Here is a 19,697-nt window from a genome sequence, read left to right as displayed (position 1 = left end):
GAGAGAGAGAGAGAGAGAGAGAGAGAGGTTTTTGCTATAGGGTGTGTGTACTTGCCAGCCAGACAGAGAGAGACAGAAAGCGAGAAAGCACCCCCAGGAGGGGTGGCCACGCCACAATCCCTTCTCCTCCATTCTCCTCCCAGGATCTTAGGCATGCACACATACGCACTCGGTGTGAGTTTTAAGCCACCGGGTCTGGGACTCTAACTGTGGTCGACTACATGGAGCTCCAGTGACATAGTCATTATGCTAACTGCTGGTCCCCCAAATATATTATTTTTAATAAATAAATGAGTTACCAGTTAATACTTTATTAGGTAATAAGAAATTAATGTAAGTGATTAAGAGTTATGATTCTAGATCTCTTTGTAGTTAGACTCTTTTTTAGAGTTTAAGAATTTTTAATTAAGTAACTGAGGGCTTAATAATCCAAGAATCTGAAAAATACACATATATACACCTATGCAATCTATTTTATAAACATTCATTTATTTTGATTAAATGGAAAGACATCATGAGTTCCTTTTATATATCTTAAATAGATTCATAGTTCAAATAAATGAAAATCACAACGAAAGTAACTAATGCAATTTAAAACTTCCAATCTTTTCCTTGCAAATTAAACTAAAGAGTCTAATCAGGCCAATGTATTTAAGTGAAGGAAGCCTGATTTAATTATTTGCTCTTTTTATTTTTCAAAGCATGGCCTATTGCAAAATGAGGCTCATTAAAAATAGTGATATATCCTGCCAATAAAATCTGGCAAATTGCATGTTAGAAATAGGTAATTAAGTTAATATATAAGACACATAAAATTACAAGTTCTATTTTGGGTTTCAAATCAATCAGACACCAAAGGTAAGATAAATATTTGGAGTCAAATGACATTTTCAGGATAATCATAATGTTACTTAAAGCTTTTTTTAAAAAAGAAATCATTTCATTATTTTAGCACAGATATTGCCATTACATCCTAACTCAACAAAGGAAAGTTTTCTTTTAATTGTGTAAGTGTTCATACTGAATTAAGAATGACCATTATAACATTGTGCAAAAATATAAAATCATGATTAAAAACTGGGATGATGGTTATAATACAAATGTTTCCTATTTTCTAGGTCAGTCACAAAAAGGTAATGTTCAAATGTCTGGATTTTTAAATGTTGATGTTTGAATTTGGGAAGAATTCCATCATTTGAATATTCATAAGAAGCAATATTCTAAATTCTAAAAGAAAAAGCTGAGAAATTAAATAATGTCTCTCCCTATGCCCACACAATTGAATTTATAAACCATGACTTATTCTCATACAACTGATTTTCATACTAGACATCTCAGTGGTGAGGTAAAGATTTGAGTGGAATTTATAAGTCATTCACAATGGAGGCAGGGAGCGTCAAGTGACTGGGTCCTCCTCTGGCAGTGCATATGTACTAGCCAAGCTTTTACTTGAGTCATGAATATAGCTATGGCTTCTGCTCTCTCTCTCTCTCTCTCTCTCTCTCTCTCTCTCTGGAAACTGCATGTCTATTGCAAAGTGCAAAGCAAGGAGAGCGAACATCTTTAAAAAGACCTGGTCTCCCTGGGATGTTCCCCCACATGCATTTGTTTGTTTCTTTATTTGTTTACATTCACTCACTGTACATCATTACAGCATACAAAATGAGATTTCCCATCTAGAATACACTGTATATTGGCTCAATCAAGCACATCAGCATACATGTTATCATCAGCAAATAATTTTCCAGGAATGTCCTGTTGAAATTCTGTAGACGAGTTGCTTAAATCTTACAACTTTTCTCAACTTCGACACATCCGGGCAATAAGTACCTACTCGCGGTTTGTTATAGGTTTTCTCCTTTTGCCACTGTAGAGGGTTCTGCTGGAAGGATGAAATAAATTAATGCTCAGTATGTGTTTTTAAATTTAGTTGTTAAGTGGAAGTGGTTTGGTGTCATACTTAAAATGTCAGTAGGTATACTGTCTTGAAGATCATGGGTAGTCCTAACATGGTGCTACATCTGACAGTCACGGCCACTTCAGAAAAAAAAAAAAAAAAATAGTCACTTGAAAATGTTTAGTTTTCCTGCTCTTTTGTTAATTTATTTTGCCTGTGTATTCCTCCACCCCCAATACGCAGTAAACTGACTTATTTTAAGCCTGAGTGCTTTGATATCTGTGGTATTTTCTTTATTTTTTTCTTTATTTTTTTAATTTTCATATACATTCAATCACATTGTTTAGCTTACAAAGTGAACATTTCAATATGTGAACGTTTCTCCCCAGTCCAGTTGCTCAAATTGTCTTCAACCGATAACACCACACCTTCCCATCCCGTCAATGTTCTGCCTCTGTATCCCTCCTCCAAATGTCATACCTTAGTCCCCACTCCTCCACACACACCATATCTCGCATTCACACCCACCTCTTGTGTTTGTATAGCCTTTAGTCAATCAGTTTCAGTCATAGAGTGCAGACCCTCAGTATATATTAAGTGGGGACATACAATGTCTCTCCTTCATATCTGGCTTGATTCACTCAGCAGTAACTCTTCCATATTTTTCCACTTTCTGTCAAAAGCCAGGGTTTTGTTGGGTTTTATGGCTGATTAGTATTCCATAGAGTATATGTGCCACAGTTTTTCAATCCATTCATCTGTACGAGGGCATTTGGATTGGTTCCATGTCTTAGTAATCATGAATAGTGCCGCAATAAACATCGATGTGCAAGCATTTTTCCAATGAAGAATTTTTCTGTCTTTTGGGTAGATACCAAGGAGTGTGATTGCTGGATCATAAGGTAGTTCTATTTGTAGATTCTCAACCAACCTCTACTTGTATCTCTCAATATTCCAAGCTAAATTTGTTCTCTTGGTTATGAGAAGTATTCCAAATTTATCAAAACTTTTATTTGAGGCTTAATTTGAAGATGTTTTCTGTTCCTTACAATAACTCTTATTCATATGCATATATAAGATGAAGAAATGCATGGTCATCAAATAAAAGATAATGTGTAAGTACGTTATATAAAAATAAAGTATAACACATTTTAAAAATAGAATTTAGAAATAAATAAATGGGAAAAAGGAGAGAAATGGTCTTATAAAATTTCATGCACATACAAATTAAGCAAGATTCTTAACTCATTTATAAGACTAGAAAGATTTTCTGAAAGAGGTAAAATAAAATTACACATTATTTTTAAAAAAGAACAGGAGATACTGGGAAAGAGAGTGAAAGAAGATTTTGGTAGGCTTTAGGGGAAAATAATCCTAGAAGTGTGGCATTACTCTGCACAAGGAAAAAATTTAAACATGGAGGAAGAGCAAAATTTATATTAGACTCCCTGGAAACAAGTTCAGAAAATTGTTTGGGAATAGCGAGCTAAGGAGAAAGAATGCATTAAAGAATTTCATTTTGTGGAATAAGGTCCAGGGACTGGATCTATTGGGTAATGGGAAAATATGAGCACAGATTGCAGGGCCAGAGAGATAAAGAGTATTGAAAGATTATCTTGTAAAATGACAGTTACAGAAGTGGTTCTAGAAGAAATGACATCTAGGACAATGCTCAGGGTGACATAGGAAGGAAATCTCAGGGGTAACTATGTGAAATAGCAGAAGGATTTTACAACTAAATATAAATGCCTATCAAAAAGGAGATGTTTTAAAAATCATTTTATTTCATTTCTGGAGTTGTCCATAAAGTGACACCTTTTCATACAGTTAGTAGGATAATATATAAGTAGGAAAAGTTTAGGAAAAAAATATGAAGGGAATCTAGCACCATCATGTGTAGCTAAATTTGATGACAGATCACCCAACTAAATTTGAAATGCAGAAGGTATTTAAAGTAGAAGCTATATAAAACTGGACAAAAACATAAATCTAAGGTGGAAGGGGTAGGATAAAATATATCACTAACTAATCAACTTATATTTTATGGATATAATCTCATCCTTCAGGTCTCAAAATATACCCATCCACTTTCTACTGCATTTTCTTAGAAAAGTAAGATTCATTGAGTATTATTAAAACCTATTAATTCAATCTGAAAGTTGAAGAAAGAAATTATTTCCTTTTTTTTCACCTATATAATTCTGTCACTGCCAATATTTTGTTTCTAAAGCATTAAACTTAGTATATAAAATTCCTTTACTGAAATTCACTGTGCCTCCTGATTAAATAGTTTATATAACCATTTTACTACATAAAGGCAGTATTGGCTACTACTCCCAGAAGTATCTATTAATATTCTTGGTGATCAAATATGTGGCAGAGAAAAAAATAGAGAAGTTATTAAATTCTCTAATGCCCAAAAGCCTCACTTTCAGTTAAAAGAGATAACCAGATAATAAGTCTGGGCACCATCTTCAAATTTGAAAGAAGGAGTGGTTCTTTAGTGCAGTGCTTAAGATTTATACATAGAAAGACAGATCCCACATGACTGACAACAGTACAAATCCTGACCCCAGCTGCTTGAAAGACTCCAAAACCATGTGCATGCATGTCCAAAATTCTAACAGGAAGGAGAAATAGAGGAAAAAAGATTCCATTGTGACCACATCTGAATGGGAGGTGATTCCTCTCCCTCTCTTTTTCACACATGAGTAAACACACCCTCTGGCAATAAAATACATACATACATACATACATGAATACAAAACTTTAAAAGAGAGTTTAAAGTGAATTTTTACAAGAAGATGCCTGGCTTTTTACTTTAATTCTTTGTGTAATTGGATAGGAAAATTCACATGTGGAATTCTATAGAAGAAAATTTCAGGGTAGTACGAAAGGATCTATAATTATAAGAAAGGCATTTCATATTGGTGTGCCAGGGAAGGCATTTTCCAAAATAATGCAGTAAGCTATGACCTTAAGAATGATTAATATCTTGTAAAGTAAACAGTGAGTGAAAGAACATTCAAGATAAACAAATCAATATACATAGGCGCTAAAGAGAGAGAGAGGGAGAGAGAGAGGAGAGAGAGAGATAGAGAAAGAAGAGAGAGAGAGGGAGAGAGAGAGGAGAGGGAGAGATAGAGAAAGAAGAGAGAGAGAGAGGACAACTGAGAAGTTAGAAATAACTATAGTCTAATATTTGAAGACAAAATAGAAAAGTCTTGATGTATTTTCCATGTTTTTCAATGCAAAAATGTGTCATGACTTTTTTGACAACCTGATATTTAGGAATAAGATCTTACAGACCATGTGTGATATTTGAAGTAAATGATGAGAACAATAAAAAAATCATTGAAAGGTATGAGGCAGAGGCTATATATGGAAAGTGATACAGAAGCGTGAAAATGGAAGCAGGAACACCAGAAAACATAGTGTCATGGCCCAAGAGAGATATTGGCAACTTGGAGTGAGTGGCGGAGATGAAGAGTAAGAGAAGTGGAGGATTAAAGTAAAAGGATTTTTGGGAGGATTTCATGCATAAGTTCAAGGTGAGGGAAAATAATGCAAGACAATAACAAGACTTCTGGCCTGAGCAACTAAGAGGGGCAAGAGTGGTAGTAGTAAATGGACTTCAAGAATCCCTAGGGAACCAGCAGTTAGCGTAATGGCTATGTCGCTGGACTCCCACGTAGTCGACCGCGGTTCGTATCCCGGACCCGGTGGCTTAAAACTCACGCCGGGCGCATGTGCGTGCGTGCCCAAGATCCTGAGAGGAGAATGGAGGAGAAGGGATTGCGGCGTGACCATCCCCCCTGGGGGGTGATTTCTCGCTTTCTGTCTCTATGTCTCTCTCTGTCTGTCTGGCGAGCGCACGCGCCCTACAGTGAAAATCTCTCCAAAAAAAAAAAAAAATCCCTATATTAGATATTTTCCATAGAACATGGAGAATCCAAGATAAATTTAATTATATGAGTGATATTATAATTAGGAAGCTGGATTATGGGGCCTGGAAGTAACAAAATACCTGTGCTAGAGAAATGAATATGAGATTAGGCATATAAAAGATTTGGAAGCTTGTGAGAAATAAAATACAAAAATAAGAATGCTTAAGATTGAGCCTTAGTATCATAAGGGAGTGATTAAGAAAGGCCAGACAGGTAGTGCCAGCCCATAGCTTAGGGGTTAGGAAGAGGACAGATCCAACTTGGTTGATGGCATCTCAAATCTCAGCCCCAACAGCTTGAAACACTTCAGAGGTATATGCACACGTGTGCCCCAAATCCCAAACGGATATCAAAATGGAGCAGAAGGGATTACAGTTGACCATTCCCATGGCAGTTGTTTTCTCTCTCTCTCTCTGGCAAGCACACACAACTAGCAAATTAAGTAAATAAACAAAACATTAATAGGAAAACCTCAAAATCACAACCCATGAAAGAAAAAAAAAATGACAAGCTGGACTTTATTGAAGTTAAAAACATCTATTTTTGTCAAAGATGTTATTAAGAAAAATAAAAGACAGGCTATAGATGGGAAGAAAATATTTACACATCTGTGTATTGGTTCAGATGCCAACCCCACAATATTTAACCCATTGCTGGTGAGAGTGCAAAAATTTCTGAAATAGTTTGGCAATTTCTTAGAAAACTGGGTATAATCTTACCATATTTTCAGCAACTGTGCTCTTCGATATTCTCACAAGATTTGGAAATGTATGGCTATATGTAATGTAAATCTTCCCCACATAAATGTTACAGTATCGTTACTAAAAATTGCCAAAAACAAGAAGCAACAAAGATGTCCTTCTAAAGATGAGTACATAAATAAGCTGTGATACCGTCATATAATGAAACATTATTCAATGAATTTTAAAAAATGTGCTGTCAAGGCACATAAAAATATGGGGAAATCATAACTGTATTTCTAAATAAAAGAAACAAGCTGATAAGGCTACCTGATTCCATGTGCATGATGTTCTGAAAATGGCATAGCTATAGAGACTGCAAAGAGATCAGTGGTTGCCAGGAGATCGGGTGGTGGGAAAAGAAGATTGAAAAGCTGATGTTTGTTTGTTTAGAGCAATGAAACTATTCCGTATGATAATTTTTTTGGAGAGGTTTTCGCTATAGGGCGCATGCGCTCGCCAGACAGACAGAGAGAGACAGAGAGACAGAAAGCGAGAAATCACTCCCCCAGGGGGGATGGCCATGCTGCAATCCTTTCTCCTCTGTTCTCCTCTTGGGATCTTGGGCACACATGCACACGCGCCCGGCCTGAGTCTCAAGCCACCGGGTCCGGGACGCGAACCATGGTTGACTATATGGGAGTCCAGCGACATAGTCATTACACTAACTGCTGATCCCCCCGTATGATAATTTGATGGCAGAAACATAGCGCTATTTTTCAGAATCCACAGAATTTTATCACACAGGGTGAATCTTAATGTGTGCAAATTTTAAAAATCATTTAGGTCAAGGGACCCTAGGAATGAAATGTACAAGAGAATGTAAAATATATTTACAATATATTATATGCATATAATATAATATATGCATATAGTATAATATATTTTTATAATATATATTAATATGTTTTAATATTATAGGATATGAATATGTATAATATATGTATAACATATAATATTAATATGCAGAACAACCACTGACAAAGGGATGGAGAAAAATGTGCTGAACTAAATAAAACCTTTGGATATGACCGGAATTTGTGAGACTAAGGGAGAAAATAAACTGTACATAAGGATTGTACTCTGGTTGATAAAGTGGATTTAACAGGAAATGGGTTAAACAATGATACTGCTTTACATATATATTATAATTTAACAATTAAGTAACTGGATGGCAGATGATGGAGACAGGTTTCTCACTTTTAGAGTGAGAGTTTAACCGATGAATAAAGAGGAAAGAATATCCATGTAGCTATGGATTAGAGTTGAAGACCTCAGTATGAATTCCAAGGTCCCTTAACATAAATCACCGATGACTGCATAAATTAATATTAGATATATATATAATAAATAATAGATATGTATATATGCACAGGTAAGTTTATCCACATGCATTTCTTTTTTCGGTAAGCTAAGGGACCTTGACTCAATGACATTCTGATAGCAACAGCACACCTAGTACCTAGATTTTGTTTTCCCCATTTTATTTTTTAACTTTGTTATAAGAAAGATTTTTGCAATAGAGCATGTGCATTCACACACAGAAGAGACAGAGAAACAGAAACAGAGAATTCACCCCCTCCCCCCATGGGAGACAGCCACAATGCAATCCCTTCTCCATTCTCCTCTCAGGATTTTCATATGCATGCACATGCACCTTGTGTGAGTTTCAAGCCACAGAGTCTGGGACGTGAACTGTGGCTGGCCATGGGAGAGTCCAGTGGTGTAACCCCTACACCATCTGCTGGTCTCTTCCCCTTTTTTTTTTTTTTTTGAGAGATTTTCACTATAGGGCGCGTGCGCTCGCCAGACAGACAGAGAGAGAAATAGAGACAGAAAGCGAGAAATCACCCCCCAGGGGGGATGGTCACACCGCAATCCCTTCTCCTCCATTCTCCTCTTGGGATCTTGGGCACGCACGCACACGCGCCCGGCGTGAGTTTTTTAAGCCACCGGGTCCGGGACACGAACCCTGGTCGACTACATGGGAGTCCAGCGACATAGCCATTACGCTAACTGCTGGTTCCCGTCTCTTCCCCTTTTAAATTGAAATGATTGTATGTATCTGTGGGGCTGCAATGTGATTTTTTAGTATAATAATACGACATGTAATGACTAATTCAGAGTAATTAGTGTACATGTCATCTCAACCATTTGTCATTGTTTTGTGTTGAGAATATTCAAAACCCTCTTTTATAGTTACTCTGAGAGATGCAGTAAATTGCTGTCAACTACACTTCCCCATGGGATTTTATCAATATAACATTAGAAATTATTTCTCTTATATACACGAAATTTTGTTTCTCTGAATTAACATCCCTATAGGCTTCCCTCTCCATCCTTCCCAATTTCTAGTAGTCATTATTTGTCTCTCTAATTCTATAAGATCATTTTTTAAAATTTCTACTTTTGAGGAAGAATATGTGGTATTTGTTTTTCTGTGTCTTTCTTATTTCATTTAACATAAGGTCTTCCATGCTCACCCATCACCCATTTAAACTCAAATTACAATAGTTCATCTTTTTAATCACTGAATTGTATTCATACAGACACACACAATACACAATATATAGTGTGTGTGTATGTATATGTGTGTGTGTGTGTGTGTGTGTATATATATATATATATATGTATATATATGTATAGTGAACATGTATGTTTATATATATGCACCACATTTTCTTTATCCATTTTTCTGTTGATGCACACTTAGGTTAATTTTCTATCTTGGCTATTGAGAATAGTGGTACAGTCAACATCAGGCATAGATATTTTTATGGCATACTGATTTCCTTTGCTTTGGCTATATATCTAGGAATGGGAATGCTGGATCATCTGACAGTATTATTTCAGTTTTTTGTGGAACCTTCATATTGTCAGATCTTGTTTTGTTATAGCATTCTCTAATAAAAGCATCCAGACATTCTGAAAAAAAAATGGCTGATTCTACAACTAACGCAGGAACTACATAAATGAGCTATAGCACCTTGTGGTAAATTTTTTTAAACACAGTGATGCAGTAAATCAAAGTGGCAGCCAAAGTTGAAAAACAAAAAAGAGTCAAAAGATAAATGAACTTAATTGAATTATAGCCCAAAGTACTAAATAAATATCTACAAATCCCTACTGATATAAATAACTGAATAATTTTTTTCAATGGAAGAGAATAAAAATCCCCTCTATGGAAAAATTCCAATTTATTTAGATATTCTAATTTCAAAAAATAAAATGTAATTTCTACTTCTTAAGTATGGGCTGTATGTGATGACTTCTTTCTGTATTATTCAGCGTGGAAAGAGGAACAGACAATAGCTTTACAGTGGCTAAAGTGGACAAACACTCCCTCAGCCAAGTGATCAAGACAAGTCACATTGATAGATGTACCTTAGTAAAAATATGATGACGATGGCCTTTTACCACTGTGTTCTTCCTTCCCCCAAAGCACAGCCCCAATCTAATAGTAAAAAGCATTAGATAAATCACAATTGAGGGACATTCTAGAAAATATCTGACTAGTATTCTTCAAAACTCAAAATCCTCCAAAACAGGAAAAGTATGAGAAATTGTCAGAGACTAGGATATGTGACAACTAAATGTAATGGTGATATACTGGATATGAATCTACAAAAGAAAAAGGAAGCTTTGTTTAAAACTAAGCAAATTTCAGTAAATATAGACTTTAGTTAATAATAATGCATCAATTTCATTTATTAATTATGACAAATTTAACATACTAACATAATATTAACAAGAAGAAGTATATAGGGTATATCAAAACTCTTTGTGCCAACATCACAACCTTTCTTTAAGTCAAAAATAATGCTACATTATAAAGTTTACTTTAAAAAGTACATGAAAGAGGAAATTATACTCTGAAAGTAAAAAAAAAATCATTTTCTCAAAAATGTGGATGAAAAATGTGTATTTTGGAAAAGATATTGTAATTGTAGATGCAGCATTGAGACTGGAGTGTGAGATTTAAATATAGCCTAAAGCTAACTCCTCTTGCTGCAAATTCTTTCATCCTCTAAATATATTAGATATACATCCCTTTGAAGAGATGTGTCAGCAACTTCTTAAGTAGATTATCCCCAAACACAATGAATTTCTTGCAGTTTTCCTCAGCTGCTGGTTCCCTTTGCCTTTTTAATGAATATCTTGTGTGTTATTGCTTTTACCTATGCCATTATTTTTCAAAACAATATGCTTCTCTACTACAGTTTCCAAATAAGTAATCAGAGAAATATTCCCATTTCACTAAGAAAATCTCACTACACAATGCATTCACTTTCTTTAATTACTGGTATAAAATATTTTTACATAAAACCAAAACAGCTTATTGCTTATTCTTAGAAAATAATGCTAAACATCTTACCTTCTGGTTTAGTGTCTAAATAGATGTGTAAGAATGATAAATTCTCTTATTTATAAACGCATAAGGAAAAGCATTTGTTTTAAACCTTTAAGTTTAAAATAATGCTCATCATGAAGATTAACATATGGACAACAATAAATAATTCTGCCTGTATGGTTAATTATTACTATATGCTTTGGATATAAGTTATTTAAAAAATCAAATAAGTTTGAAAATGCATATTTAGATAAAGGTAAGAATTTCTGATTAGCTGCTGGTTATTTGAATTACTCTGATCTTATTTTCATTTCTTTGACCATGTGAAGTTCTATACCAAAATGATAATAATAACATGGTGAGCTAGTGAAAGCCAAGCCTCCAAAATGTTGTCAAGGTAATGCAAATGAACACATTTGACAAATTTTGAAATGGTGTACAATGGGCAATGTATCAATATAATTGAATTTTCAGTCCTGTGAAAATATGAGTTTGGGAGGTAGAAAACAACACAATGCTTAAACTTTTAAGGACATTTTAGGTCAGCTTTAATAAGAACAGAATGAAACAAAATTAAAGTCCTCAAAAGAATCAGGACACTGTTCCATCTTGAGGTTCCATTTCTGGACTTCAAAGGAAAATCCAACGTCTTCTTTCACAGAGCGACCTGGAAAGGATCAACATAGCCTTTATAAATAACTTCTGCCTTAAAATTTTCATTCTACTACAAAATTCTAGAGCATCTACCTCTAATTTTAAAACCTTTCTTTCCCCATTGATAAAATATAATCAGATTAGAGTCAATTACCACATCTCCCCTTTTTCCATTGTGGATGCTGTCACAGAGGTTGTGATTAAGGAAATGTTTCACAATCAATCCCTATTTGTCTAAGAAAGCATGTATAGGCAGCTCTAACTTTCTATAAATACATATGCAATTGTATAAAATGCAGAGGTAGGAGAAAAATAGAGCTAAATTAAATAATACGTTATTAGTATTATTTAAGAATCCATGGGCCAGCCCACGGCCTAGGGGTTGAGGCAACTAGATCCCACATGACTGACTCTACAGTTCAAGTCCTGTACTTGGTGGTTTGAAAACATTCCAAGTCCATGTGTCCAAAGTCTCAAAAGGAAGGAGAAAAGGAGAAAGAAGAGAATGAGATGTGTCTATTCCCTGTGGGATGTGCTTTCTCACTTTTCCTCTCTAGCTCTCTCTGTGACAAGCACATGTACCCTCTGGCAAATTTAAAAAGAAAAAAAAAACTTGAATTTTTTGTTTGTTTGTTTGTTTGTTTGTTTGAAGAGGTTTTTGCTATAGGGTGTGTGCGCTCGCCAGACAGAGAGAGACAGAGAGACAGAAAGTGAAAAATCACTCCCCGGTGGTGGGGCCATGCCACAATCCCTTCTCCTCCATTCTCCTTTTGGGATCTTGGGCACGCACACACACCCACCGGGTTTTAAGCCACCAGGTCCGGGATGCAAATCACGGTCTACTACATGGGAATCCAGCGACATAGCCATTACGTTAACTGCTGGTCCCGAAAATTTTTTGTTTTTAAATAAATTAAATTAAGGGTTTTTATTTTAAGAAGTCAGCAGGTAGCATGGGGTTAAGGTACTGGATTCCCACATGGCTGACTACAGCTCAAGTTCTGGACACAGCGACGTGAAAATCACACTGGGTGTGTGTGCATGTATGCCCAAAATCTTGAGAGGAGAATGGAGGAGAAGGTATTGCAGCATACTGGCCATCCCCCCCAGGGAGTGAGTTCTCACTTTTCATCTGTCTCTAATAAGTGCATATGCCTTATGGCATAAAATTTAAAAGAAGAAAAAGAAGAAGAGGGAGAGGAAGAGGGAGAAGAGAAAGAAGAAAAGATGAAGAAAAGAACTTTTAATTTCCTTGTCCTCTTTTCAATATATATCAAGGAACCCTCATCCTTTCTCCTACCCACTCTTGCTCCCGAGTCAAACACAGCATTTCCAACTTGTTTATAAATAAAAGGATGCAGAATTGCAAAACAAACAAACAAACAAAAGCCTACATATATATAGGAGTAATAATATTATTAATAATAATTACAAAAATAACACTAATACCTTACACTCATATTATTTTATAATTCCTGCTTAAAATCCTGTAGAATGGAGTTCAAAATTGTTATTCTAGGTTCATCACTTTCTACTATCCTACTGCACCCTGTATGTAAGTCAGTTCAAATTACTTAAATGCTGGGACTATGGAATATTGTCTTTAGCCCTGAGCTTTTTCATATGTTCTCTTTCTACTTGCTCTTCTTGGTATCCTTATTTATCCTGCAGATCTTGGCTTAGAAAATTCCACTTTTCTTGATTCTTATGTTTGGATTAGATGACCTTTTGTGCTGGCTCTCATACAACCCATGGCACATACTGGTTGTACTTATTGCCTGTGTACTTAATTGTATTCATTATTTTACAGAAGCCTCAGAGTAAGGGGTACACATAGGGTAGCATCTAATAGGACTAAAAGCAGCAAAGGGATGAGCAAGATGTCAGGAGCTGAGCACCTAACTCTGTGGCAGTAGTAGAGATGTGATACATGGAAGGCCAGAGTTTTGTTGTTGTTGTTGTTTAATTTACATTTAATCACTATGTACATTAACAACATTACTTTTTCCAGCACAAATATGATGCATATCAATCAAGACAGAGATATTACCATATACATTATCATCGGCAAATAATTTTTCATTTTGTGTCAATTAAACATATTTTCCCCCGCTCCCCTCCCTCTCTTACCCATAAGGACAGGAGTAATATGGGGGTGAGTAAGAGAGTTACAGTTGCCCTCCCTACTACTATATCTTCCAAACTTTCAGTTTCGGCCTTATAGCACAGACATTTGTTATATAAAGCAGAGAAGCTGTTGCAGTAGACAAATTAGAACCAAGGCAGATTCTTTAGTACAGTGGAAGAGTTAAAGTTCTAGTTGAATACAATTGAACTTAATATGTAAGATTGGTTAATGATAGAAATAAGGAGATCAGTAATTCAGAGTGAGATGGCAAGACTAGTGACACCAGATTAAATAAGGAAAAGTGAAATTAAAATGCATACATTAAATATGTGCATTTTAATATTAATAGTATTTCATTAAAGCTTTTAAAATTTGTAAATAATAGAACTCAGTAACCAAAGAACTGTTTTCTCTCTTGTTTTTCATCCAGTAATTTTGGAAGGTTTAACTATGGGTAAAATAATGTGAGTACAGGAAATAAAACAATTGGAAAAATTGAGATGATAAAGATAGAAGAATACTGAGTTAGAAAAAAAGATCCTTTGTCTGGACTAGTTGTTTTCAAATATAGCTGCATGTCAAAAAATCTGGAGAGATTTTAAATGAAGGTGATACTCAGAGCCAAATCTAGAGAAACTAATTTATTGTCCAACCAGAATCCCAGGAGTGATAGATTGTAAACTTCCCCAGATAATGCTAATGTGTATTCAGAGGTGAGAACTACTGACCTAAGTTAACTGCTTGTTTTCACCTGGAACCCCTTGACACTCAGGCTTCTGTTATGTACAGTTTGTCAGTATATATATTCATGAATGAGGAGCACGGGCCCTACAACTTCTGCTCTTTTGGATTAAGCAATAGTTCATGATTTTTTACTTTTTCTGCAGAAAATTAATATACCCTTAAGTGTCATGGTCAGATTGGCAAAATCTTACTATTAGCATTTTGTGCTACAGGTAATCATTTTAACCAATTTTTTTTTTTTGAGAGGTTTTTCCTATAGGGTACGTGTGCTCACCAGAAAGACACAGAGAGACAGAGGGAAAGAAAGTGAGAAATCACTCCCCAGGGGGATGGCTGCACCGCAATCTCTTCTCCTCCATTCTCCTCTCGGGATCTTGGGCACGCATGCACACGCACACGCACACGGCATGAGTTTAAGCCACTGGGTCCGGGACTTGAACCACGGTCGACTACATGGAAGTTCAGCGACATAGCCATTATGCTAACTGCTGGTCCCAATTTTAACCAATATAACTGATAGAAAATGTTGTGAAATAAAATTATACTTTTTCTTAAGGAACTATGTGAGTCCTCTTCCCTCTAAAAATAAGAAAGAGGACTATAAGAAAGAAGGATGGTTATTCTTTTTGCCATCTCACTTCATTAATACATTTTCAATATTAAAGAAGGCTTACTTTAAAGGAGAAATTTAATGGTTGCATGAAGATATAATCATGCCTATTTTTGTCTTTCTGCCCCTTCAGACAGTACAACATATTTTCCTGATGAGTTAAAACCTTCAATGATGGCATCACATGACATATGAGAAAACAATATGAGAACAAAATCTCAACTGGGGCTCTGAAATTCATTATGAAAAATGTGCTAAAGCTTCCTACTCAGAAATGCAATACCAAACATAGATGGCATTGTACTGTGCTTAGATTAGAAATTCTCCCATGGTACTAGGAATGTATTTACAATTATGTAAATTTCCAAGGGCACATTTGTTCACATTTTTCTGCAATGTTAAAAATTAAAATTCATTTTGATCCCAGTAATGACATGAGTGATTTGTACTCATTAACTAATACTCTCTTTTTCTTTAATGTACTGGGCTGCTTGAATCAGATGTTTCTGATCAAATTCTCTTTTTATTTGAATTGGACAAAAAAAGCACATTTTCATGGCCAAATAAATGATGGCCTTGTAAAAATGCAAATGTGTTTTGGTTATTCCCCTGTTAAAAACCATCCTGTGGCTTTGCATTTATCTTTGCCTAAATTCCAATGATCTGAAGCTAGCCTGCACAGAACCCCCTTCCTATCTGTCTCATTTCATCATATGCCACTTTTCCTTCTGCCTTCTAGATTTTAGCTATACTTTTCTCTCCTTCCTTTCCTCAGATGTCAGTGTTCCCTCAAGCCTCAGAACTTGATCCTTCCAGTCCCTCTCCTAGATTACCCCATTTCCTCAGTTAACTTATCTTCAATACGTTCCTTATTTGGGGAAGAGTTCAGTTTACTGAACTGAAAGTCTAGGGTAGGTACCCTATTATCTATTTTCTGATATTTTTTTCCTTCACAGTACATGACAATTTGTAATTATATATTTTGTGTCATTATTTGATAGTCCCTCACTCATATGAGGTTTTGGGGGATTTTTTTCACTTTTGTTTTGCTGTTTTTTGTTTTTTGGTTTTTGGTTTTTTTTCCAGGTTTCTGCTATACTGCATGCATTCACCAGAGAAAGACAGTAAGAGGGAAAATGAGAAATCATCTCCCAGAGAAGAAGGCCACACTGCAATCTCTTCTCCATTATCCTCCAGGAATCTTGGGCATGCATGCACATGCCCACAGATTTCTAAGCTACCCTGTCCTGGACTCAAACCATAGTCACTTATCTGGGAGTCTAGCAACATAACCACCACACCATCTGCTGGCCCCACTTTAGTTTTTAAATATCTCCATCAAGGGATTTGGTACACTTATTAACATTATTCCCAACATTTTTGGCCCAGAACTTGGCACACCGAGGCAGAGAAACATTTACTGAGTGGATAAATTATTTGAGGGTTGGAAAGGGTTGGGACAGTTGGATATGATGCCTTTACTCTTAGGCTGAATAGTGGAAACACAAAAAACAACACTGATTAATTTTAGCATTTGTCATAATTTGAGTGGTTGAAACCAAACAACCTTGCATATAATGGGGACTCTCAAGATGTATTATTTCAAAAGCCCAAGGAAAAGGATATTCATATTAAAAAAGACAACAAAATGATTAAAATATCAAATCATAATTTAAGACATCATATTAGCACTGCACATCAGATTTTTTTCTTGACTATGTCTGATTAATACCAAATGAAAGCATTATTTGAGAAAAGACAGTGTCTTTTATGAAAAGATCCACTAAAATGACATATAATAGAAGTGAGCTATAGAGATAATCTGGAGAATCTGGCAATAAAACAGAGGTGTAAGGATGACAGCTCTTGACCCAGCTATGCCATTCATAGCTACATTAATTTGAACAAGTCTCTGAAATTGAATCAACCTTAGTTTACTATCTGTAAGATAGGAATAAATAAAAACCAGCTAGTGACACAGTGGTAACTGAAAATTCTGCAATGCTAGACCTATGTGGGAAGGCCCAGGGTTCTTGTCCCCAGGTTCCCCATAAATATTTACACAAAAGTGAGGGACCAGAAGATGGTGTAGCAGATCTGTCGCTGGACTACCACATGACCAACCGTGGTTCGATTTCTGCACCCAATAGCTTCAATCTCACACCAGATACATGTGCATGTATACTCAAGATTCTGGGAGAAGAATGGAGGAGAAGGGATTGCAGCATGGCCATCTTCCATGGTGAAGAAGGGATTGCAGCATGGCCATCTTCCATGGCGACGGGGGGGGGGGGATTTTTCACTTTCCCTCTCACTGTCTCTGTCTCTCTCTCTCTAGCAAGCACACATATCCTAAGGCAAAATTCTCTATTACACAAAAGTAATGCTAGACCCCTGCAATGTGGAAAAAAAAATCACTAAAGTAGGAATTATACAAAACTAATGTCTACACCAGTATGAACCTTAGGAATGGGCTTTCAGGGCCATTTTGCCACGGGTGACAGAGTGCCATTTTGTAATTTTGTAATCCATGTGAAGACTGGGGATTCAGAGTCCAGGCTGGCCTGAGCAGAATAGGCACATGCAAATACACACTCATGATCGTGATCGGATGGAAGGATGGTGGGAGTTGTAGATGACCACTTGCTGAAGGGGACTGACTCACTCTCTCTGTCTTACTCGTGAAAGAAATATAGTAAAGATCTTCTAGACTCCCAAAGTATTCAGACAAGAAGCCATTTTAAAGCTAAAGTGTGTACTGACTTTTGAATAAAACATTTACTGATTTCTTTTTTTTACTTTGCTTTGTTGTCCCAATTAAAACATCTCACTTTCTTTTGAGTTGTTGGTAGGTTCAGCAATTTGTTAAAATATTTTTTGTTTGTTTCTTTACATGGAAACATAAACTTTTCTTCTTTTCCGATCCTTCTTGAATTGGAAATACTTGGGAGTATTCTTATTTTCTGGCAGAAAGATTATTTGTATCAGTTTAATAATGCTTGCTGCGTTGAGTCAGAAATCAGAAATACTCATTATTGGACAGGGCTTTGACTGGAGTGTCATACCTGAAGACTAATGAGAAAACTATGGAAGTAAGGTGGATCTCAAGTAAGCCAACAGAAGCTCTTAGAAAGATGTCCTGGCACCATAAATAGTTCTGCCTGCCAGAGAGGATTAGAGAAGATACATGAAAGAATTTATAACATAAAATAACCTGGACTTTTCCAGCCCAGCAATGTAATCAGTGTCTTTTTTTTTTTTTTTTTTTTTTTTTTTGGAGAGGTTTTTGCTATAGGGCACATATGCTCGCCAGACAGACAGTGAGGGACAGAGAGACAGAAAGTGAGAAATCACCCCCCCCCCAGGGGAGATGGCCATGCCGCAATCCCTTCTCCTCCATTCTCCCCTCGGGATTTTGGGCACGCACGCACACGTGCCCGGCGTGAGTTTAAGCCACCGGGTCCGGGACGCGAACCACGGTTGACTATGTGGGAATCCAGCGACATAGCCATTACGCTAACTACTGGTCCCACCAGAGGATTATCTTGAGAAAGACTTTGAAGGAAGCAAAAGAGACTGATCTTTGCTAGCAGATGGTATATCACAGAATACTTGGTAGGCAGGGCTGAATTGAGGTTTATGTATAATTAGTGTTCTGACCATTTATTTGCTTTTCAACAATTTGAGTAGTTGACATGTAAACATTTTCTCAAAAATATTTAAAACCATACTGTTTCTGCTGTTATAGAGTCACAAAAAAAATGATAAAAAATATTTTGAACATTATCTTTAAAATTCAGTACTCTAATTTTTTTTTTTAGAGATTTTCGCTATAGAGCACGTGCGCTCGCCAGACAGAAAGAGAGAGACATAGAGACAGAAAGCGAGAAATCACCCCCCAGGGGGGATGATCATGCCACAATCCCTTCTCCTCCATTCTCCTCTCGGGATCTTGGGCACGCACGCACACGTGCCCGGCGTGAGTTTTAAGCCACCGGGTCCGGGACGCGAACTGCGGTCGACTATGTCGGAGTCCAGCGACATAGCCATTATGCTAACTGCTGGTTCCCAGTACTCTAAAAATTTGAAAGTTGTTTATTAGCTGTCAAGAACTATGGAGTATGAGCAAAAATTTTGTGATATGCAAAGTAATTGTTTGTGGAAAAATGTAAAAATAAATAAATGGGAAAAAAAAGAAACACACGCAAAAAAGAAATATAGTAAATAACTAAAAATAAATAATGGGCTGGACCAACCCTATGGGTATTGGCCCAGTGGTTAAGGTAGCCAGAACCCACAAGGCCAACTGTGCTGTTTCAATCCTGGAACCAGGAGATAGAAAAACAATCTGTATATGTGCAGCAGCTGAGAAAACGAGGTAAAGGGAGTGCAGAATGACCAGGCCCCATTGCAGAGGGACTTTCTCCTTTTCCCTTGTCTCTGTCTCTCCCTTGCACATGCACACACCTTTTGGAAAATAAAAAATATAAAACAAAGTAATGAGTTCTTAAAATGTCCATAACTGTATCCCAACAGCTGTACATGTTTACATTTTTATAAGAAAAAATACTAAGGTTGTCAAAAAGTACTTTTTCTGTTTCTTTGAAGTAAAGCCCTTCATATAAA

At 36.2% G+C, this 19,697-nt stretch overlaps 1 pseudogene; it reads left to right on the top strand.

Annotated features, from left to right (window-relative positions):
• Positions 1 to 19,697, top strand: part of LOC102502923 (eukaryotic peptide chain release factor subunit 1-like) — a 61,553-nt pseudogene that overhangs the window by 1,583 nt on the left and 40,273 nt on the right.

The sequence above is a fragment of the Tupaia chinensis genome, unplaced genomic scaffold (genome assembly GCF_000334495.1).
Source record: "Tupaia chinensis unplaced genomic scaffold, TupChi_1.0 Scaffold000225_1, whole genome shotgun sequence".
NCBI classification, from domain to species: domain Eukaryota; kingdom Metazoa; phylum Chordata; class Mammalia; order Scandentia; family Tupaiidae; genus Tupaia; species Tupaia belangeri.
Note: the sequence above shows the minus strand (reverse complement) of the source record. Positions and strands in the feature narration are given on the sequence as shown.